General features: G+C 47.2%; 1 pseudogene; it reads left to right on the plus strand.

Annotated features, from left to right (window-relative positions):
- Positions 1–23,976: 23,976 nt before the first annotated feature.
- On the plus strand, positions 23,977–24,384 carry LOC121147321 (annotated as a pseudogene).
- Positions 24,385–24,834: the final 450 nt, after the last annotated feature.

The raw sequence follows: 24,834 nt of genomic DNA on the forward strand, positions 1-24,834 counted from the left end.
GGTCTTAGGTGTGCTGGTTGGGTGCTGTGGCCCAGGTATGGCCTGCTTCATCTTGGCATTTTCCAATGGGTGTTGTATCTAGGCCTGGCCTGGCCCACCCCCAGTTCCAGCTCACACTGGTAGGGACTACAGCCTAAGCCAGCCCAGCTAGGCCCTAGTCCCGGTCCTAGTGTGAACTGGCTGGTATGGCGGCTTGACCTGGCATAGCCTACATACCATTCTGGCACTTGGATTTGCCAGCAGGTTATATGAACTGGCCCAGCCCAGCTTGCCCTAGACCTGAGCCAAAGATAAGCCCATAGGTACTGTAACCTGGCCTGGTCTGGGCTGTTCCCTTTCTTGGTTCTTGGACTCACCGACAGGGACTATGTCCCAACAGAGGAGTTGTCAACCTCCTCTCCCAGAATGTCTCCCAATACCAGATCTTGCAGACACTGGTGGGTCCATGGGCCAGCCCTAGTTAGTCCATCTTCTGTCCTAGTAGGAACAGTGGCCTTTTCCGACTGGCCCTCACCTATCCCAGTTCTTATTGTTAGGTGCTGCTGCCTAGCCAAGCCTGGTACATACCCAGACACAGCTCACACATGGCTCAGCAGGGATAGAAATGTACCCTAGCCCATCTTACACCTATTCTTGTTCCCACATGCTCCAATGGGTACTGGAGTCTAGCCCAGTCTTGCATGCCCCAGATTCAGTCCACACCCATGCCGAGGGAGACTGCATCCATATCCAGACCAGCCTGCATCCCCCACTCTGGCCCCCACACTCACCAGGGGGACCTACAACCCAGCCAGAGCATCCCATTAGCTCCTCAACCAGGCTTGATGCCAGCCATTGATCTCGCATGTCCAATGGATGCTCTGACCCAGCTTGGCATAGCCCCTCCCCTGTCTTGGCCTTTGCCTTTGAATGCCACAGCCTGGCCTGGACCAGCCAGATCCCAGTTCCAACTCTCGTTGGTAGGTGTTGCAAGCTGGCCCTGCTCAGTCTGCTCTCATCCCTGGCTCATGCAGGTAGGTGTGGCAGCCTAGCCTGGCATGACATGCACTCCATCCTGTTTTCTGCACTTGCCAGTGGGCTATGGTTTTCTTAGCCCCATCTCGTCTGCTTCCTTCCAAAACCAACTCACACTCTTGCTGATGGATGGAGCTACCCTGCTCAGCCTGTCCAACACTCAGGCCTAGATCATGTGCTCATCAGTGGCAGCTATGATGCACTAGAGGAGTTTCCAAAGTTCCCTTGTTCGGGCCACTCACAAGCCTGATTCTCATGCATGCCAGTGGGTGCTTGACTGTTACCCGACATGGCCTGCCCTATTCTTACCGGCCTTTGTATGAGTTGGTGTGGCACAGCCCACCCCACATCCTGTTTTAGGGTGCTCATGCCATCCTCATTCTTAAAATGCCTTTCTGTGAGTAAGCACTTTGAGTCTAGCTAAGATACAAACATTTCCAATAAGGTTTACTTGGTAGTGGGACTTAACAACTATGATTTGAGTAGGGATTCAGCAAGCATTTGCAGGCTATGAGGACAGATTTTGACAAACCACATGTAATCATTCAGGTGCCGGATGAAGCCGATGCTGAGATGAAGTCAGAAGCACAAGAGGTTTATTGGGGAGAAAGCTGTGACTGGGAAAGGGGGAAGTGTAAGGAGTGACTGAGACATTGACCCCAAGACTTGACTCCACCGTCCTCGAATGCCTTGAATGCTTACTGATCAAGTACTGCCTTAAATCCCCCAGGTTTCATTTCCCTTGAATACTGGTTACTTAGCACTAACCATAAACCTCCTAGACCTAAACCTCCTTAAGGCCCACTTGCCTAATTAAGCTTAGTGACAGTCAGGTTTAAATACACTAATGCCTTGGGGCGTTTAACCCTGGTGTTCATGTACCTCTGCCTCTCCCAATCCCAGACCCACACTCCCTATTCCCCTACCCTGAGGCCATGAAAGATGCCCCTCCCTTTTGTTCTCTCTTATTTTTTATTTTTTTGTTTTGAAACAAAGGGAGAAGCCCCACCCAGCCTCCCACCCATCCCAGGTCCCCAATGTGGGGCATGCTCTGAGGGTCCTGCTCAAACAGTTTTGATAGTTCATCAGTTCTGAATTGCTGCCAATCTCGCTGTTCCAAACACAATGAAATCTATTTGGAATCCACTGGCTGACATAGTCTCTTTATGGTTGGGGCTCTGAGATCAGCAGCTCAGTTGGAGGGATCTCCAAAGAAACTTCATCTGCAGTGATCCCAGACCTGATTCTTGTGTGTGCTTGCCAGTACAGGGTCCCACCGTCCATTGCCCCAGTCAGCTTACGCATATGCTGGTTGTTGCAATTACTGCATTGTTTCTGTTTCCAGCTCTGTCTCGCATGCAAACCAATGGGTGTTGCAACCAGCCTGACCCTGCCCACTTCAAACTCGGCCCTCATGGAAACCAGTGGGAGCTCAAGCCTAGTTGGGGCGACCCCATAACCCTCACCAGGCCTACCCCTTACCCTGGTTCCCATGCTTGCCAGTATGTATCGCAGACTTGCTCAGTCTGTCCCAAATCCCATTTAGCTCTCATACATGTCAATGTGCACTGAAGCCTAGTTCAACCCAACCAACTGTACTATCCAGCCCACACACATACTGGCAGGTGTCTTTCTGTCTAGCTACCCCTGCCCCATCCTGGTTTTTGTGCTCTCCAGTGGGAGTGCCCACCATTTCTTTATTGGGCCACTCCCACTCTCTGATTATGCACTCTCCATGTGGTTCTGGAGTTTGACTTGACAGATTTAGCCCCAGTGCCAGCCTCTGCAGGCTGATGGTGTGGTAAAGCCCAACCAACCCTCACCCACTCTAATTTTTGCTTGCACTGGTCAGAAATCAGGCCAACCTGGCTTTTCCCTGATCTAGCTCACATGAAGCCCACAGGCGTCGTAGCCCTGCCTGGTCTGGTCTGCCCCCATCCCAATTCATGATCTCTAGTAGGAGTGGTTGTCCATCAGGGGAGCCCACATTTCTCTTGTCAGCTTTGCCCCTTCCCTTCCTGGTTCTCATTTGTGCTGTTTGGGTGCTGAGGCTACATCTGGTATGGTTCACCTCACCTTGGCATTCTGTCATGTGCTCTGGTTTGTGTTGCGACCAAACCTGGCCCGACCCACACTCCATTCTGGTGTTCAGATTCACCAGTGGGTGACGTGAAGTGGTTCAGCCTGGTCTGCCAATGTATGTCAGTGGATATCTTCCTCTGGCCTGGTCTGGGTTGCTCCCTGTTGTGGTCCTTGTGCTCACCTGCAGGGACTGTGCCCTGCCAGAGGAATTTCTTAAGCTCCTCCTTCAGAACCTCTCCCTAGGCCAGATCTTGCACATGCTGGTGGGTTCATGGGCCAGCCCTTATTGATGGCCTTCAATCTGTTCCAGTTCTTGATGTTGGCTGTTTCAGCCTAGCCAAGGCTTGTCCATACCCAGACACTGCTCACACATGGCTCAGTAGGGGCAGAGACCCAGCCTAGTCCATCCTACATCTACCCAAGTTCTCCAGAGCCCCAGATGGTGTTGACATCTAGCCTGACTAGGTGCACCCAGCCCCAGTTCGCACTTGTATCAAGGGAGATTGCAGCCATATCCAGACCAGAACACAACCCACACTCTGGCCCCCCACCCTCCTGTGGGAACACCAATCCAGCAAGGGCGTACTCTCAGATCTCCCCACCGAGCCTATTTCCAGCCCTAGATTATGCTGGTGCCAATAGTTGCTCTTACTCAGTTGGCTTAGCTCCTCACCTATCTCAGCCTTTGCCTTCGATGCTGTGGCCTAGTATCCCTGGCTCGTGCAGAGCAATTGGGGTAAGAGCCTAGGTTGGAATGACATGTGCTCCATCCTGAATTCTGTTCTTCTTTGTGAGTTTGCTTGGCCCTGCCTGGTGTGCCCCCTTGCAGTTTCAGCTAGGTCCACCTCACATCCTATTTTAGGATGCACTTTCGGGTGCTGCTGCCTTGAACTGCCCAGACTGTTGTTGGTTCCTTTACCAGTAAGTGATGGCAGGTTCCATGGTCACACCTAGCTCAGCCCAACACTACCCCAGCTCGTAAGGTAACCAGCGGGACTTTTATTTCCACAGGGTTGGGCTCACACCACCCCCCACAGAATCCACCCTTGGATCTGGTTCTCTTGCATGCTGGTTAGTGTCTTGACCCTGCCAAGTGTGACCCGTCCACTGTTTCACCATTCAGTCAGACAGGCTCCCATCCATAGCTTTGGTGTGGACTAGTGTGGCACTCAGTGATGCTCTATGCTAACAGCCCATCTGAGGATTTTCATTTGAGCTGCTGAATAAGTCTGGTCCAAATAGAGCTTATGGATGCTCCCCTCCAAACCATCAGGTTTGCCTGAAGGTTTTATGACCCCGTTGCTGGGAATCACCCACAATTCATCCCTTGCCTACACACACACTTGCCTCATCCATGGGTGTTCCTAGGCAGCAATTATATATTCTAAAAACCCCAGAGCTCTCTGCTGGGTGGCCAGCAGGAGAGTCTGGTACCCAACTGGTGCACTGGCACCCAAAGCCTAGGACTTGGTCACCATTTGGCACTCTACCGTGAGGGAAGAGATCTCTCGGGCCTGGAGAAAGCCTAGGATTCAGTCAATTCCTTTCAGCAGTGGCTTTGGCCAGAGTCCCCAGCATTGGGTCCAGCCTGGCTGGGGCACCCCCCATAGCCGCCACACTGCAGGGAGCTGATTTTACCCCAATCCCGAACCTGTTCTTTCTCTTCTTTCCTCCTGCTCTCTCTCTGTGTCTCTCTCTCAGCTCTTCTCTTCTTTGCTCTTTGTCTCTCTCTCCTTGTGCTCTGTCTCTGCTTTTCTCTCTCTCCTCCTCCTTTCCTCCTGCTCCCTGTCTCTCCCTGCTCTTCTCCTCATTCTCTGCTTTGCTTTTTATCTGTCTGTATCTGCCCTGCTTTCACTTGTCTCTGCACCATGAGATCTCCCTGGCTCAAATAAAGATCTCTTGTGTGGCTTACTTGCTGTGTCCAGTGTCTTGGGTTTGTGAAAAAAGCTAACAAGAAGTAAGAGTGATGTGTGATAATGAGCAGGAAGCTAGTTTAAGATTGCTAGGTTGGAGTCACAAGCCCCTAATGTGTAATTCTGTCTTCCTATTTTGCCATTTAAACACCCTCTTTCCCTGGTTGCTTTTGCCTCATCTAGAGGAAGACACTATGAAACTATCAATATTCTCTTTCTTCCCTCCTCACTTTTTCTCCTCAGGGAAAATTGTCTGGCCTGTGGCCCACTTGTGACAAGCAATCCATTTTTACTTTAAGTGTGTGTTTGCTTTCCCACTTTCTGAATAAAGTTTTCCTTATATATATCAGCACTTAGAATTCCAGTTTTTGTGCATGACGAGGACCTGGAGCAGAAATACTTAATACCCCCCTTAGCCAAATAAGGAGAGGCTGGGCTGTGATGCAGGTGTGACAAAGACTCAGCTAACTTGGGACTAGGCATTAGGCATTGGCTGTTGGCAGAGCCCCAGTTAGTGCTGAGCCTTTGGCTGAAGCTTCGGCAAGAAGAGCTTGGCTTGGGTGCAAATGCTCAGGTGAATTCTAACAGGGTGGTGGCTGGGGTCTGTTGGCTGTTGCCCTCCTTGTAGCAGAGTTGTTTTTTCCCCTAGAATAGAGATATGTGTGGTGCTCCTCCACAGTGCCATGCCATTTAATTTCTCTGAAAATTCACTTTTCATTTGAAGCAGCCAAATGTTACCCACCAACACTCTATGACAACCTCTGCATGAAGAGACTTGACCAAACTCTAGCCCAAGGTTACTACTCTGGGAGAGCCCGGCTCTCCCTTGAAGTTCCCACATGGCAAAGCTCACGGCTGTGAGAATTTGCTGTTTGTTCCAGGCAACCCATGACCACAGGCCCTGGTCTCTTTTTTCCTAGATCACTTATTAAAGTGAATGCACAATCCTGCATTTGTTCTCTGTCTCTTTGACATGTGTATGAAATTGCTGTTACTCCAGGCTGTCTTGCCCAATACCTAAAAGTCACTTTGTTGCAAGGTAAGCAGCAGGAAGATTAGGGACCCTCTGTGCTTCCCTCAGCCTTTACTGGCACAGCAGTGTAGATGTCATTTGGGATAGCTGCATCTCATAACCTAGTGTCTGGGTTCAACTTTCTGCTCCACATCCAATTTCAGTTTCCTGTTAATAAGCACCATGGCAGGCAGCTGGTGATGGCTCAAGAAGCTGGGTCCCTGCCACTCTTCTGAAGATCTGGACTGAGTTCCTGGTTCCCGGCTTCGGTCTAGCTCAGCCCCAGATGTGGGCATATAGGGAGTGAGCCAGCAAATCTATCCATCTTGGTCTCTCTACCTTTCAAATATATGAAAGCAAAACAATACATTAAAAATATTAAAAAACAAACAGACACCCTCCACTTGCCAACTAAGACCAGCTGGACAGATCACAATTACACACTGAAAAACAACCCTTGGTCATTTCTCACTATTAGCCCTATTCACTCCCCTTCCTTCTGTCTTAATTGTTGCCATTCAAGCACCCAATCACCCCTGCAGAAATCAGGATGAAGTTCTGCTCTCTCTCCTCACCTGTCAGTACTTGACAGAATCTCTGCTTCTAGCACTGTAATGAATGTGCTTCTTTATCTCTGGCATATCAAGAGCTTCCTTTCTCATCTCATGGACTGTGAAGATTGAATGAGTAAGGGGAGAAAATAAGGCTGTGAAACTCTACAAGTTGCTGTGAATGTGAAAGCAATGCAATGATTTCTCCCAGAAGTTTAAAAATATTCATCACTATTTTTTTTCTGTTAGTATATCTTTGTGAAAGTGTAAACCAGGGTGAGCATAGAGCCTGGTAGTCAAGACCCTGGTCAAGACTCCCAGGACCCACCTGCATCAGAGTATGCAGCTCCCAATTCCAGCTTCCTGCCCTTGTGCACCCAGGAGACTTGGTGGTGACTCATGAATTGGTTTTCTACCTCCCACATGCATGACCTGGATTGAGTTATGGGCTTCCCATCTTGGGTCTGGCCCAGCCCCTGCCATTGCAGGCGTATTGGAAGTGAACCAATGAATGCGAGCTCATTCTCTGTATTTGTCCATCTCTCTCTGTCCTTTTGCCTCTCAAATAAATAAATGCAATTTTAATTTAAAAATGTAAACCACATAAAGAAAGTGGATAATGCCTGTAATTCTATTCCTCACCCACAGCACCATCAGCAGGATGTTGCTCATCATTTTGGTCTTTTCAAGCAAGTACAAGTGTATAAGCCTTTCTCTATTTAAGTGGTATCCTGCTCTGTATGTCCTTCTAAAATCTACTTTCCTCATTTAGCAATGGGTCGGGACATACATCCTTGCTAGTAAATAAGGCTCTATGTCCTTATCTTTTAGTAACAATTTTAATATACATTTTATTTTTGATGATATTTACATAGTTGATCCGGGTGAGGAGCATTGAGGATCAGGGAAAAGTAGGCGAGACCATTGTTTCCAATTTTTCTTCTTTCTGTGACTGGGAGAAGGGGGAAGACAGATGGGGAAAGCTGCACCCAGCCTCCCAACTTCCTCAGTACCCAGGGATGGAGAATGGCCACCCGATTTCATCCCAGGGATCCCAGTGTGGAGCGTGCTCCAAGGGTCCTGCTCACATTTCAATAATTCTGAAATGCTGCTGATCTCACTGATCTAAGGATGAAGAAATCCTTCTAATGTCCTTTGGCTGACATAGTCTACCTTAGAGTAGACTTTTTGCCCAGGTATTTGTTATTAACACTTGGCAGGGGTAAGTAGTTCAACTTGTTCTGACCTCTTTACTCTGTTATGCTGCAGGTCCCATTAGACTGCCATATCCTCCATGTGCATCTGGGTATGCTGTCCACTGCTGCTCCATCTAAGCCACTGAAGAGGCCTAGCTCTGACACATGCACTCCACGATCAGACCACTCCAGATCCTGTAATTTTCCCCATGGTTGGAGTTCTGAGTCCAGCAGTTCACTTGGAGGATACCCAAAGAAATCTTGTCTGAAGTGATCCCAGAACTGACTCTTGTGTGTGCTTGTCAGTATGGGCTCTGGCTCAAGTCATCACCCACATCAGCCTATGCACACATTGGTAGTTGCATTTACTGGGTATATTCTATCTCCAGCCCTGACTCTTACATAATCCAATGGGTGCTGTGGTCTAGCCCAACCCTGCTCACCACATACTTGGCCCTCACATACACTAGTGGGAACTGCAATCTAGTCGGAAGGATTCCTAATAATTCCCACCAGGCCTACCCCCAGCCCTGGTTCTTGTGCTTGTCAGTATGCGCAGCAGACTGGTCCAGTCTGTCTCACATCCCATTCAGCTCTCTTACATGTCAATGAGCATTGAAGCATTACTCAACCCAACCTACACTACTATTCAATCTACACTCATGTTGGCAGGTGCCACCATCTATCTAACCAGGCCCACTCTTAGCCCTGGTTCTTATGCTCACCAGTGAGAGTTGTAGCCCAGAGAGGTGCCCATAATTTCCCTAATGGATCTACCTCCAGTCCCAGATCTTGCAACTCTCCACGTGATTCTACAGTCTAGCTTGACAGAATTTGTCCCCAATCCTAACCAGCTGATCCTGTGGCAAAGCCCAACCAACTTTCACTTACTCTGGCTCATGCATGCACCAGTGGATACAGTCAGTTAGCTCATCCTGGCTCTCCTCCTAACCCTGTTCACATGCAGCTCAACAGGTGTGGTGACCCTGGCCAGCCTGGTCTGCCCTCTGTCCCTGCTCTCTTGCTCACCAGTGGGGACAGTGGCCCAGCAGAGGAACTTCTTGCAGTACCCTCTTGACTTACAACCTCCATCCCCTAGTCTCACGTGTGCTGATGGGTGCTATGGCTTAGTCTGACATGGCCCGCCTCACCTTGGCATTTGTCAGCAGATGCTGCAGCAAGGACCAGCCTGGTATGCCCCTGCTTCTTGCTTGGACTTGTCAATTCTGCAGCCTAGCCCAGCCCAGTCAGCCCTAGTTCCAGCTCTAATGTAAACTGGCTGGTGTTTGAGCCTGACCTGGCCCATTCTGAGCCCTGTTCAGGTTTTCAGATCTGCCAGTGGGTTATTATGAATTGGTCTAACCTGGTAATGCTGGCAGGTATTGTAACCTGGCCTGGTCTGGGCTGCTCCCCAGCCTTGGTTCTTGTTTTCACCTGCTGGGACTGCAGCCTAACAAAGGAGTTCCCCTAGCTCCTCTATCAGGTCTCCTACCAGAGCAGATTTCAGGCACACCGGTGGGTCCTTGGCCCATACTGACTTAATTTATCTCCTGAACTGGCAAGAATAGTGGCCTTGCCCAACTGTCCTGCACAAAAATTCCAGTTGTTACTGTTGGGTGCTACAGCCCACTCATACCTGGTCCATGCCCAGACAGTTCTTGTATGGTTCAGTGGGAGCCAAGACCTATCCCAGCCCATCCTATACCCACCCTGGCTCTCATGAGCACCAGTGGGTGCTGGAGTCAAGCCCAGTCTGGCACATCCCAGGCCCTGTCCACATTCTTGCCAATGGACACTGTAGTCATGTCCAGCCCGGATCACCAGTCCCATTCCAGCTTTCACACGCCTCAGTGGAAACTACAACAGAGCCAGGACATCCCCTTAGCTCCACAACCCAGGCCTGTTCCCAGCTAAATATTTTGCATGTGCCAGTGGTTACGCTGACCCAGCTTGGCATAGCCTATCCCCCGTGTTGGCCTTTGCCATCAGATGCTGCATCTTGGTCTGCCCTGCCTGCCCCCAGTCCCAACTCTTGCAGCCCTGCCCATTTGGCTCCCATTGCAGGCTCATGGAAACCAGTAGGTGTGATAGCCTAATCTAGCATTACCCACACTCCAGCATGGCTCCTGCATATGCCAGTAGGCTAAGGTTGACCTGGCCATGCCCAGTCCCTGCCTTCAGATCCAACCCACATACTGGCTAACAGCTGGATCTACCTTGCCCAGCCTGACCAACACCCAGGCCTGAATCACATGCTTACTGGTGGTAAGTATGGCACACCAGGGTTGTTTTCCAAGTTCCCACACCAGATTCACCCCCAGACCCAGATCTCACATGTGCTGGTGGGTGCTAGACCCCTACCCAGCATAGTTTGTCCCCTCCATCCTGACATATATGAGCTGGTGGGTATTGGAGTGCAACCCACTCCATGCCCTATTCTTGGGTGCACTTGCAGATGTAGCCTGGACCAGCCCAACCTGTTCCCAGCCCCAGTACCCTTGAAAGACATAGGGTTCCATGGCCATGCCTAGTTCAGCCCATCACTACCTTCAACTTTTAAGCAAACCAGCAGAAATTGTAGTTCCAGACTTGGTTTTCTCACATGCTGGTTAGTGTCATGGCCCAGCCTAACATTACCTGTCTCCTGTTCAACTTTCACTGACAGGTACTGCGATCTGTCTCTGCCAGGTAGACCCTTAGTCCTAGCTTTAGTATGCACTGGTGAATAGTGGATGGTAGTGATCCATGCTAACTAGCCTAGCTCAGGTCTCCCATGTGGGCTGGTGCATCTGTTTGACCCATAAAGGTCTTCCAGTTACCCCGCTCCAGCCCCATTGTTTACCTGCAGGTACAGTGGCCTTGTTGATGGAAGTTCCACAAAAGTTGTTCTTTATTTGCAACATACTCCCTCAGTAGTAGTTCTCTTTCCCACGCATCCCCATCCCCCTTTCCTCTGATCAATCTACAGTTCCTGTGTCTGGGAGTGCTTCGGTTCCGTAGGCCAGCCTTCCAAAGTCCAATCTTCTGGTGGGATGGTGTGCTGGCCCAGAGCTCTGCCTGTCCACTAGGATCCCAAGCTCCTTGCACGTGTGCTGGCCCAGGACCTTACCCCTCCACATACCCAAAACCTAGGTCCAATCGAATCTCTCCAAGCCTGGTCTGCCAGCACACCAGACCATGCTCACTCCACCCCTCCCGGGACCAAGGATGTAAGGAAATCCCCAGGCTTGCACTGCCTGTCTAGGAGTGAGCCACTTCCCCAGGTCCCCACACACCCTACCAGTTCCATCCCCCACGTCACCCACAAACCCTCACCTACAGGCCTCAATGGGCACAGAAACATGGCAGGCCACAGGCTGCCATTTGCACAGGTGCAGAAAATGCATTCTTATTTTTATGTTTTATTGTATGTTCATGTGATTATTTTTTATATTTACTTATTTTTGTTGGAAAGGAAGATTTACAGAGAGGAGAGACAGAGAGAAAGAGCTTCAATCTGCTGGCTCACTCCTCCAAGAAGCTGCAATGGCCAGAGCTGAACTGATCTGAAGCCAGGAGCCAGGAGCTTTTTCCAGGTCTCCTATATGGGTGCAGAGTCCCAAGGCTTTGGGCTAGCCTACACTGCCTTCCAAGGCCACAAACAGGGAGCTGGAAGGGAAGTGAAGCAGCTGGGATGCAAACCAGGGCCCACATGGAATCCCAGCTTTTGCAAGGTGAGGATTTAGCCATGAGGCCATTGTGTCAGTCCCTGCATTTGTTATTTCTACTTGTTCTGTATATTAAACCAAAGCAACAGTAAACTGTCTCATAAATATATTTCTGTGTACCTGTGTAATAATTTACTTAGGTTTTATTACTGCAAGAGAAATTCTTGGGTCCAAGCAACTGTGCTTCTAAAATTTAGGTAATGGTCACCTGATTTCCTAAAAGGGAGTAGGGATTTATATTTGTATCAATCATTTGTTCCAGTGACATTTTTCATACTTGCATGCTGAGGATTTTGATAAGGATGTTGGAGGAGAGGTCAAGAAAGCAAATGGGGTCATTAAATTCCTAAGAGATTTAGAGGAGGATGTCAGTAAAAGGGACAGGGTAGGCGTGAGTGAGGAAACCTAGACTCTGAAAGCTGGGCTGCAAAAGCAACTAGTGCTAGCCTTCCATTTTGTCCAGTTCCTCAACCAACTACTGAGCAACACACATCCCCACCTACCAGAACACCCAGACTGCTTCCCATGGGCTTCAGCAGACAAGCAACTCCATTGGCTCCCTGCCCTCTGACCTTTCTGTGATTTGGAGAAAGCCCTGCCCGCAGCTATACCTACCTGCCCCTAGCTCTTGTCCCATCTTGCACATGAAAGAGGAGTGAGGCTGATTTGTCTCAGAAAGAAAAGGAGATCAAAGGCAAGTTAGGTTGCCAACTGTAAGAAGTGGTGCTGTGCCTGAACTTGGGCCCTGGCTGCAGAAGCAGACACCCTGGTTGCTGCAGGGAAATGTTTCATGCTGCTTTGGGTGGGGCACCAGGGCAGAGGAAGGAGGCAAGCCTGACAGAGTCACATTTTACCTGCCTGTGTGCCTGTAACTACCTGTTGCCTTCATTATTTTGTTTGTATGTCTTGTAATTTTTTTCTTAAATGAAACAGATCTAAGCACTTCATTTCACAGGTAGGGGCAACCCCTTAAATGCTGCTCTCAATCTCATCCATCATTGTCTTCAACCAATGCCACAAGTGTCTTCTTGATAGATGGCACCTGCCAGCTGCTGTTCCCGTTGTGTGCAGTGGGTCACATAGCTTCCGGGGGCCATCCCCTCCCCACTGCATCCTCTGCTAAGCAGCTTTAGGCACACTGGGGGCAGCTGCTTCACAGTTGTTGCCTGGATTTAGGGCAGAAGCCCTGCTTGGGATTTGATGACATGGCTCTTCTGTGTAGTTTTCAGGAGTAAGAGGTCCAAGAACCAACAGGGCTGCTGGAGCTCCGAATGAAAGGAGCCCACAGGAGGAATGGAGAGCATCTGCTGAGTGGATGCTTCCCAGGCCAGCCCTCATAGGTGCCCAAGACTGCTGTCCTTCCCCTCCTTGATGCTGTTAGAAAACCAGGAAATTTAAGGGTTCAGAGGGAGGCAGAGCTGTCTAACCATTTTCTCAACTCAGTACTCCTCCTGGTTGGTTGAAGTCAATGAGATCATCTGCACATGAGTAGGCACATTCAAGGCCATGCCGGCATGCTCAATAGATGCTTGCAGAAATGCCAAAGAGGAAGGCTGGCTGGACATCACAGAACTCACAGTGACAGTGCCTATGTGGTATCGCCAGATTTCAGGGTCAGCACTGCAGCTCTGCTGGCCCAGATTGTACGGTATGGAGCAGGGAGGGCTCTTAGTGAAAGTAAGTGGGGAGAACAGCTTGTTAACTTACATTGAGGGTTTCTTTTTCCATCCACCTAGCACAGAGATACCTCCTCCCCTCCCAATTAGACATGTACCCTTGTTTCTGGCAGACTATATGGGAAACAGAACAATGAGCACCATGCACAGAGCACACAGTGGGTTTGGTTGGTTCTGAGCCTTGTCCCATCCAGACCTGACAGGGGACACCACACAGCAGCATGTTCCCCAACTGCCGTCTGCAGTTAACATGTCGGAACACAGTTGTGTTTTGTTATTTGTTTCTGACTCTTCATTCATTTCCATTGCTACCTCAGGGAGCTAATATTGCTCAGTGCATCTGGAAACAACTTTATTATTGTAATTCCCTTGCAGGAGCCATCTGTTTCTTCTCAAAGCCCTTAGAGCTCCTCTGCAATCATTTCAAAACTTGTCTGCTGCTTCAGAAGTGCTGCTGTTGTGAAGTCCTGGGAATTCTGTAGAATGATTTTTCTCTTAAAATTATACAGACTGAGCATCCAAAATCCAAGATGCTCCCACATTGGAAACTTTTAAGTATTTTGACATGATACCACAAATGGAAAATCCCACACAACCATGAAACTTTATTTTATGCACGAAATTCTAAGAAATATATAAAGTTACCCTCAGACCATATGTACAATGTATATATGAGACATAAATAAATTTCACCTTTACGCTTGGGTTTTATCCTATCTCACTATTCATACATAAATTACTCAAAATCTAAAAAAAAAAAAAATCCCAAATCCCAAACACTCCTGATATTAAGCATTTTTATATATACAATCTGTAGAATAGTTAGAAAGTTATAATTTTAAAGATAGACGAGAATTTCTATGAACATTGAGGGTTTTTTCTTTTAAATATTAAACATAGAGGATACAAACATAGATATGCAGATTAGGTGTCTTCTTTTAACAACAGGCAAGACAGCAAAACCTAAGAGGGGGGAAGGCAGGACTAAAGAATGTAAAGCATCCTATGGAGGGACAGAGAGGGGGCAGGAAAGGCAGGTGTGGTTGACAGAGTGAGAAAGAACAGGGTCACAGAGGGATTAAATGATGGCAGGGGAGTGGTAGCTGTGGAATACTGGGAGAGAGGCCACGGGGGTAGGAGAGGGAGCAGCCGTTGGAAAGAGCTCCAGTTGGGAGGAGGAGGAAGGCTGGGATTCAGTCCCAGTTCTGTCACTCACTGGCTGAGGTAGGCAGGTGCTTTTACTGCCCTGGAGTTGGTTTTGCTGCCTGTAAATTGAAGGGTTTGGGCTCGGTGACTGGGGGAGGTGGATTGGAGCTTTGCCATGCTCATTCCCCAACCCCCTGCAGCACACAGGACTCCTGTCTTCTGGGAAAAGGTTTCTCACACGCCAGACTCAAGGGCTGTCATTATTTCTCACTGTAATCTTAGTGAAGATTACATCCAGTCTGTGATCCAGTCAAGTCTGTTCTGAGCTTGGTTAATTTGGACTTTAGAAGGAGAGAAAGGAAAATGGATTGCATAAATAATGACGGTGGGAAAAGGGAGGGGCTGGCTTTCATGGCTGGGAAGGAGGACATTCAGCAGGGACTCATCTTGAAACCAGATCAAGTAGAATGACCTGGTGCAGGTGAACTTGGGATTGTGCTGCCTGTGTGCTTGGTGCAAAAATAATCTCCACTTGTGCAGCTCTATTATTTCTTAAGCCCTGGTGACAGATGCTATTTTAGGCAGTCAGCTCTCACAGTGGGGTGTGAGGCTGGCATCAGGGAAGAGCAAGCAGCACAGGGTGGCAGCCAGTAGCCACCCCCAAATTTAACATGGCCATGCCTCACTTACAATGGTGGTCACATTTTTGGTGATTATTTTAGTTTTTGTTGAACTTATTTTTATTAATATAAAGAGAAGACGTTTTGTACATCCCCCAGGGACAATTCCAGGGGCATTTTCTGAGCTGTGTGTTGTTAGGTGATTTCTCTGGGGTGCAATACCATAGAGTGACTCACTCACACAAACCAGGATGACCGTGCCTTCACTAGGTGATGGAATCTTTTGGACCACTATCACACACGTGTTCTCGCATTGATCCTGATGTTGTAGTGCAGCTCATGAGTATGTCTGGCACATGCACTTTGTGCTGGTCTGAAAGTCTTTGAACTGTGGTCTTGTGAAGAATACAAACCCTAACTATGGATGTTACAGGAAGGGTCTGATACATGGTTCACCCTTTCCTGGCTCAAATGTCATTCTTCAAGCTTTAATAATTCAGCTTAAAAACAGCTTCCATGAGTGTGTCGTGCAAGAGCTTGTGCCATGTGTTGCTGTATGCTCGCAGTTACTACAATCCTGTCTCAGAGCACAGTCTTCCTCAGTGAGGGTTGAAGGAACAAAGAAATAAATGAAGGCACTTAATGCTTCCCCAGAGGAAACAATGTCCCAGAAGGATCTTATTTCAAAGGCCTTAACTCTGAGAATTGAAATTGTAAGGTCAACATGTCATTGAAGAGAGCAGCTAGTGGAGGATTCTTCTCGAAGAAGACTAGAACAAGCCAACAACTGAACCAAAAAGAAACCAGAATGCTTATTGAATCTCCAGGTGGGAAAAAACAGGACTTGGCTAAAGCATGCCCTGTGGAATTAGTATGACAAAGAAAGCTAAGCCAGCTTACAAGGATGGTTGAGACGGAAACAGAAACAGAGAAACAGACAGAAACAGAGCTCTAAGGCCAGCATTGCCTGGGTTTGCCTGCAGAGGTTGGGCCATGGTGTTCCCTAGAGTAGGAACATCTACACAGTTCAATGGATTGGCCAGAGTAATCTGACTTGTTCTGAACTCAAATCCTTTCAGCACCAGTATTATTTGATTTTCATGGGAATCTTCTTATAAGGGAACAATTATAGTGATGTTACCCTTTGCCCTCTGTTGAGCGCTTGTGTGGGAAATATGCTGAGATGAGCTAGGAAGACAAGAGATTTAGTGCTGTTGGTGGTAGCAATGGCCATGAGAGAGGAAAAGCATGAAGCAGGGTGGCTAGGGGATGTCTAACTTCCATGGTGCAAGTTGAACACCAGGAAAGGAAGATGAGTGAGCAGCAGAATTGAGTGATGTTGGTCTCCACAAGGCTTTGTGACACATCAGGAGTTCTGGAGTGAGGATTACTGGGGCGAGGGGCTCCACATGGGCATATAGGGCCAGTCCCCTGGACTCCCAGCTTGTACAGTGCTGGAATGGCTGGGCCTTAACTCAAAAACACAGGACACATCTTGAAGGTGCTGCAGCTGGAGGCCATCAATCAATTGTGCTTCAAGTTCAGCAGCAAACTTCTTCTTGAGAGGTGATTTGCATGGCACACCTGCATAGCTTCTAGTCTCCAGAGCTCCTGTTCCACACAGACTCTCATCATAGAACTGGGATGCACAGGTGTGTGCTTGCTTTCCCAGCCTCTCTGGTTATGGAATGTCCATGTGACCCAGACGGTGCCTGAGAAGCCAACTGCATGACTAGGGAAAGCCTCATGGGAAGGAAGCATGTGGAGCAGGCATTCGGAGCAGCATTCAGCTACCAATTGTATTGCAGTGCCTTGGGTTTGAGTTCTGGCTCGATTTCCAGGCCTAGCTTCCCACTAATGCCCACTCTGGGAGGCAGTAGGTGTGACTGGGTTCCTGTCACCCACTTGGAAGACCTAGAAGACCTAGCCTGAGTTTTAAGCCACTGTCCTTGAACCTGTTCCAGTCTGAGCTGTTGTAGGCATTTGGGGAGTCAACCAAGATGGGGAATCTGTCTTCATCTGTCTGCCAAATGAAACAAATAGAAGAGAAAGACAACAGTACAAGTGTACAACACACACACACACACACACACACACACACACACTCCCTACTTATCTGTTTTCTGATTCTGAATAGTCTTGACGTCTAGTGTTGCTGCCATCTTGTAGCTCTGAGACCCACGCACAGATATGCAAAAAATACAGTTCCTTGATGGCTTTGAGACTGCCTTTTGTCTTTTGTTAATAAATAACATTATTATGGTTAAATCTGTTGTTTTGGATTCTGTTATTTGAAACCAACTAAAAAGACATTGATTAGTGGGCCTTGCATGGTCAGTTAGTGGCTAAATCATTGCCTTGCATATCCTGGGATCCCATATGGGTGCCAGTTCATAACCTGGGTGCTCCACTTCCCTTCTAGCTGTTTGCTTGTGGTAGTTGAGAATGGACCAAAACCTTGGCACCTTGCACCTGCATGGGAGACCTGGAAGAAGGTTCTGGCTCCTGGTTTCAGATTGGCTCAGCTCTGGCCATTGCAACCACTTGGGGAATAAACCAGACAGAAGATCTTTCTCTCTGTGTTGCTTCTCCCTGTATTTTTGCCTTTCCAATAATTTTTTTTTTTGAAAAAAGACATTAATTGGTTCCCATAATTTATGGAATGCCCTCATATGTGTAAGCTTTCACCCAAAAGATCCTAAGAGTTATTAAGTGGACATTCTTTTTACGCATCAATTGGGTACTTTGGTTATATCGTGAGAGGGCTTATGAAATCAACATTCACAGAAGGGCTTGGATGCTGTAAATACTAAACACTAAGTCTGGTCAAGAGGAACACGGCACAGCCACAGAGAATCCCTCTTGGATTGTGCTTTTCAATCCTAGCAAAAGGTTGTACAGTTATTCAAGTCCCAGGGAAAACTAAGGTTTTGCATCCCAGCTGCGGGGATTTTAAACATCAGATACTTGAAACCGGTAACTTTTTTTTTCTGCACTGAAGCAATAGAGTCTAACTTTTGAGGTAAATTTGCTCCACTTGATTCATTTGGGTGTGGCAAAGCAGTGGAATATGTGGACGATGGGGGTCAGAGGGCATGGTCTAGAAAGTCAACTGGCGAATCCCATTTGCTGAAAGAAGGCTATTCATAGCATGGCAGGCTTCTTTTAGTAATGTGTTAAGACCCACAAGCAAATTCATTAATTGTCAGGTGGCAAGTCAAGGTCCTGGGGAAGGATACAGACTAAGTAAGTTTTAAACATGGATGGAGAAAGTATTGGGCTAATGAGGCTAAGTCCAGAGGGTTTAATAAAAGGGCTACTTTCAAAGCTAAGGGCTGGGTGTAGAGAAACCACAAGGGATAGTACAGTAAGCCAGAATCAACATCAGATAAGCTCTCACCCAATCATGCCTAAGAAGATGACAGAAAGTTAGGGTTGCTGGAACTCAAAAGAAGAGCTGCAGAGAAAGGTGGTTTGAGATGTACTGTGACCTTGGCTAAGAGCACACATATTGCCTGAGGGAGGAACTTGGAGTAATAACTGGCTACTTGGACCTCACGGGCTTTCTCTTGGCTCAGCCAGCAACCAGGGAGCACCTCAGCCCAGCCTCAGCTCAGCCCAGCTTCATTTCCCTTTTCTGGGTGGCAGCTCATGGAGAGGAGCAGAGAAGGCAGGTGAGGGTCACCGGGAACACCTAGCTTTTCCTTTCTGTATCCTGTGGTTGGGGTGATGCTGAAGGCCTCCCGGATTAAGGGACGGGAAGGGAGAAGAGAGAACTGAGCCTGCATCATCAGCTGAGGATATGACAGATCCCTAAAAAACAGATTCTGAAAACAGGTAAATCAACATGTTAGGCTTTCAGGTGAGACTGACAAGGCAGCTCTCTGGGGAAAAATCAAGAAGGATGTTTAGAAAGATATCCTTGGGCTGGTATTGGAGCAAGAAAAATTCTCATTTCAAGTATTCACAGGTTATTTCAAACAAGAATAATACAAAAAATATGGAGGCAATTGAAGATTCAACATTGAAAGAAAAAAAAAAGGGCAGCAAATGGGACCAGACAGGGAAGGAGGAGAGGGGAGGTGGGCTTTTACTGAGGGAGACAAAACTCCTTAGAAAACTTGACCTGGGGCAGCACCATGGCTTAGCATGCTACTCTTCCTCCTGCTTGTGCTGGTATCTTATGCAGGCACTGATTTGTGTCCTAGCTGTTCCATTTCAGATCCATGCTTATGGTGTGGAAAAGCAGCAGAGAATGGCCCAAATCTTTGGGCTCCTACACTAATGTGGAAGACCCAGAAGAAGATCCAGTTCCTGGCTTCAGAATGGCTCAGCTTTGGCAGCTATGGCCATTTGGGGAGTAAACCAACAGACAGAAGATCTCTCTTTTCTTCCTTCTGTAACTCAGCCTTTCAAGTAAAAATAATTTCATTTTTAAAGAATTCATTGATCTATAACTCACTGCTCAGAATGTTGTCACAAACCTAAGATTCAGGTACATGAAGGAATGTGCTCAAGAATCTGCAGCTAGAATATAATGGAGCTAGCCTCAGCATTGTGATGTAGTAAGTTGAGTCACCAGCTGTGATGGCAACATCCCATAGGAGTCCTGGCTGCTCCACTTCTGATCCAGCTTCCTGCAATGGTGCATGGAGAGCCAGCGGAAGATGGCCCAAGTACTTGGGCCCCTGCCAGCCATGTGGGAGACTTGGATGGCCTTCCAGGCTCCTGGATTCATCTTAGTCCAGGTTCAGTGGCTGTGGCCATTTGGGGAATAAGTGATGAAGTTGAACTCCTTTGACTTCATAGTCAATACCTTTGTCCACCATGCTCTACATGTAGAGTTGTAACAGGTTGGCCCAGGCTTCTTGGTTGAGCATGCAAGAATGAACAGACTGGTCATTTATGTTCTAGGGAGGGAGGCTTTAGTTGTATGGAGGAAGAAACACAGGATATTTTTAGGAGATGAATTAAGTTCACCTGGAGTCAAGAACACTGGCCCTTGAACCCAGTTTTGCTACTGATTTATGACTTAGATTAAGTTTCTTTCCTGTGGACATTTTCTGACTGTCTATAATAGGGAGTAGTAATAATACCTTCTCAAGTCTCACTGATGATGTCAATGTAATAACAATGTTCACAAATGCTTTGATATCCATGGGTAAAGTGTTTTGATGAAAAGTCTAAGATGTCTAACTGGCAGCTTAGACCTACTCATCAACAAGTTTCTAGAGAAAGCAGAGCACCAATGTTACTGGTTGAAATGAGTGGGATTTAAAAAAAATTACCCAAATCGAAGGGCCTAAGGAAATTTCCATCAGGATCATAAACCACAAAGCAATCACCTCTTTTCCTTTGCTTTATCAGATATTCCTGGCTTCCTGGTCTGAGCTTGTGGACTTTGGGCACCCCTGCAGAAAGGATCAAGTGCAGATCCTCACAGGGCCCCTCTCTGACATGTGCCATCCTGAGGAAGCTCTGCGGCATCCCTAAGCTGCCACTGTTTGTTTCATTTCAAGGGGGAAATGTAAGAAATAATAAATGGGATGCAGTAGCAATGGTGGGAGGCAGAACAGAAGGAACTGGAATCCAAAAATCAAGACCAATTTGCAAGAGCAGTCACAGTATTTTGCAGTTGAAAGCAACCTAGTTTCAATGAACACCTTGATTTGAAAGTCTTCAATTTGCATGTCCAACCCCTTACTTTTAAGAGTTTATTTTTAAAAAATCTATTTGAAAGGCAGAATGTCACACAGACAGAGATTGTAGTAATCTTCCATCCGCTGGTTTGCTCTCCATATGGTCTCAATAGCTGAGGTTGGGCCAGACTGGAAGCCAGGATGTGGGATGCCATCCTGGTCTCCCATGTGGGAAGCAGGAATCCAAGCATTGAAAGGTCGTCTGGCGCCTCCCAGGATACATGAACAGAAAGTTGGACCAGAAGAGGAGTTGCTGGGACTCAAACTGGCATTCTTGTATGGAATGTGGGCATCCTAAGTGGCATTCCAATGTGCTCTGCCCCAACACCTAGCCCCTAGTTTTTAGTTCTTAAAACGAATAAATATTCAGAGTAGCTTTGAGATTATGCAGAAATACAAGGGACTTCACACATTCCTGGGGAAAAAACTGTATAGATTCAACAATTTCTATACTAAAATAATCATCTTTTAATTCTATTTTCCTACAAATTTTTCTTGGCAATTTTATGGGAAAGGCAGAGCAGCAGAGGCAGAGAAGCATACACTGACATACACACACACACTTAGCAACTCTTCCATCTGCTGATTCACTCCTCCAAATGTCCTCATAACCAGGTCTGTACTAAGTGGAACCCTGGAACCAGGAATTCCAACCAGGTCTCCTGTGTGTGTGACAGGGGCCCAAGGAAGTGAGCTATCTCCCACTACCTTCCCAGGTGCATTAACATGCAGCTGGATTGAAAGTGGAACAGTCAAGACTTAAACCGGCACTTGCATATGGGATGCATGTCTCCCTATTGCACCTTAATCATCGGCCTCTCAGTGAATATTTTAAAGTACCTTCATACAGTTTTCAATAATTTAAATTCTGATCAAACTTACCAGCTGTGCGACCTGGGAAATTGCTTTAATTTCACTATGTACTCATCTGTAAAATGGAACAATGATGCCAGCTTCCTTGGGTTTATTTGATTAAACAAAATGACTCATGCAAAACCCTCAGTGCATAGCCCACACACTAGTATAGATCTATATCAAACTGAAGATTTATAAAGTCTCTGTTCAGGGAGGCACAAGTCCTTGTAGATGCTCACCTCTCTGTGAGTGTGTTGGAGGGAGGACAGAAGAACACAGCTTAACCAAGTTGGAGTCACACTTGCTATTGTGTCTTGCTTGCTGCTTTGTGCCCTTTGCTCAGCCGCTTGCCCTCCCAATCCTAGTTTGTCTTCTGTTGATATCTTTCTTTTTGGACTCTGGCATTTGGCAGTCTTGTACAAATCTTAATGTCAACTCAATCCTTGCATTAACTTCTAGTAAAAAATCTTTGCATACTGAGCTCATCATGAGTTTTTTTCCTTTCCTTGTTTCTGTGGATTTTAATAAGCATTGATCATTGTGTGAGATATCAGAGATATCAGTACAAACTTCATCTGGGATCCCCATGTGGGTGGCAAGGACCCAAGTATTTTGACCATCTTCTGTTGCTTTCTGTTGCATTAGCAGGGAGCTGGATCAGAAGCAGAGCAGCAGGACTTATACTGTCAGTGTGATATGGGATGCCTGTATCTCAAGCAGTAGCTTAACCTGCTGGGCCATAATGCCAGCCTCTCTGCCATTGTCTTCCTCCCATTCTCAAGTCATCCCCAAGAATGCATTGAACCCGAGTCTCCTTCCTTGTTTCCTCCTCTGCATACTGAGATATGTTTCTTCTGCAAGAAATCTAGGTGCTCAGCCCACTGCTCTTTTCCTTATTACAACTGGCTCATCTAAAGTATTTCTTCCCACAACCAAGCCTCTCACCAGCTAATAGGAAAAAAGTGTGTTTTTTTTTTTTTAAGGAAAATCTTTCTTTGATCAAATTTCTGAATTTCTGAACCTTAGCATTCAGGCAATGACACTTTTCTAAAGAGAAACTATTTTGGGTGTTTTCTCTATTTCCACTTGTAGGGATCCTCCTCGATCCTACACCACCTTGCTCCACACCCAGGGAGATTGACTTAGATGGTTTTCTATCACTGGCACTCTGGCCACCTGGCACTGAGTGGTGTGGCCAGTGACTGGCAGTACCGGAATATAGGAGAGGAAAGTGAGCTTAGTTTCCATTGTACCAGGTCACTGTAAGTCAGATTGATGGCCACCCATGCTCACTTGTCTTCTCCTATAGTGGTTCTCTCTGGACTCTGAAGTGATTCATGCCCCTCGCACATGCAGATGTCTAAGTGAACACTGTTTCTACTAAAGTTGACCCTGGGAATGCTTGATTATTTCTTATGGGTTTTATTGATCTATCTACTCCTTTAAAAATAGTCAGTTACCCCATTTCAGGCTATCAACTATGGAGCCTTCAAGATATAGCCACCTGGATTGTTTTCATCCCTTAATCTCCTCAACAAGTGTGATTGGGCAGGCAAATCTTGGTCAGGAGCTCCTATAGGGCTGGGGATACAGAGGTCATCAAGACACTTTGCCTTCCATGAGCCCAGTGCTGGTGAAGGAAGCAGATGAATAGATGGTGACAACAGGCTAGGATCAGAGCTGTGTTGGCATTGTGCTCCAACAGGAAAGGTCTTCATGGCTAGCCATGGCCTGAATGTCTGTGTCCTCCCCTCTAGGTTCATATGTTGGAAACATCTCTGAAGGTGATGGCACTGGGGTGAAAGGTCTTTGGGAAGTGATTAGATCATAAGGGCCTAGACCTCAAGATGGGATTAATGGCCCTATAAAAAAGACCTGCAAACTCTCCCTGGCTCATTCTGTCATATGAAAGCATGGCATAAAGGTGCCATCTGTGAACCTGATTCATCATACCCTGAAGCTGCTGGCACCTTGACTTTGAACTTTCTGGCCTCCAAAATCATGAGGCATACATTCGTCATCAATAAGCCATAGTTCATGGTATTCTGTGGTAGCACAATGAATGCACTAATATGAGCATCTAGCAGAGAAATATTTTTGGAAGACAGAATGTCATTGATCCTTGAAAAAGGACTAAGAAGGAACCAGGTGGGTGTGGAGATGAAACAGAGAGGGGAATGTACTAGAAGAAGGAAGGGCAACAGAAAACTATAAGGGGATTATACACAAATGGCTTTGAATGACTGGTGGAAGGTAGAGGCAAGCACTAAATGCCTGCTCCTCTATTTTGTTATGCAGGGGTGGAGGCATGACACGTAGTTTGCCTTTATCCTAGCTATGGCGGGGAGTCAGAGAAGGGTCTGCATATTAGAAAGAATACTCCAGATGCAGTGGGAAGGGTAGTTTAGGAAGTGGGTCTAGCTTTTGGGAAGACGCTGTTGCCGATGCCGGGCAGCCTGTGTCGGGCTCTCCTGCTCCTGACTCACTGCTGCTCACCCACACTGAGGAACAAGTCAATCCGGAAGCCGCGCCGCAGCCACCGCTTGTAAGGATACGGGCAGGACTCCTGTGGGGCCTGAGGTGGCCATTCACATCAGGATCATGCTGACCAGCCGCAATGTCAAGTCCCTGGAGAAGGTATGTGCCGACTTACTCAGAGGAGCAAAGGAGAAGATTCTGAAAGTGAAAGGACCAGTTTAGATGCCTACCAAGACTTTGGGAATCACTACTAGAAAAACACCCTGTGGGGAAGGGTCCATGACCTGGGACCACTTCCAGATGAGGATCCACAAGCAGCTCATCGACCTGCACAGTCCTTCTGAGATTGTGAAGCAGATAACCTCCATCAGCATTGAGCCAGGAGTGGAAGTGGAAGTCAGCATTGCAGATGCCGAAGTTGACCAACTATTTTAAGAAATTTACTGCCACTTGTTGAAAAAAAAAAAAAAAAGAAAGAAAGAAAACAAAGTGGTTCCAGACACTATGGAAACAGAAGGTGGAGCAAAGGGCTGCTGAGAGTCAGGGGTTAAGTTAGAGAGGTGGATGCTGACAAGGAAAAGGATCAAGAAAAAGTCTTCATGGGCAACATGAGACTGTAGAACCTGCAGCCTCCTTTGCATCTTAAGCAGGAGCTACAGAAAGATAGGTATGACACAGAATTGGATATTTTTATTTCCATATATACTCTGGATCAGGCTTGTGCATTCTGGAGCTATGTATCATATTAATAATATAAAACAGGGGTAGAGAACCTTTATATTCTGCTAAGGGCCATCTGGATATTTATAACATCATTCGTGGACTATACACAATCATCAACTGAAAAATTAGCCTGCTCTAGATGTACTGAAATTGAATTCCTGC

This window comes from Ochotona curzoniae, unplaced genomic scaffold, assembly GCF_017591425.1.
Source record: "Ochotona curzoniae isolate NIBS_2020 unplaced genomic scaffold, NIBS_Ocur_1.0 scaffold_4506, whole genome shotgun sequence".
Classification (NCBI taxonomy): Eukaryota; Metazoa; Chordata; class Mammalia; order Lagomorpha; family Ochotonidae; genus Ochotona; species Ochotona curzoniae.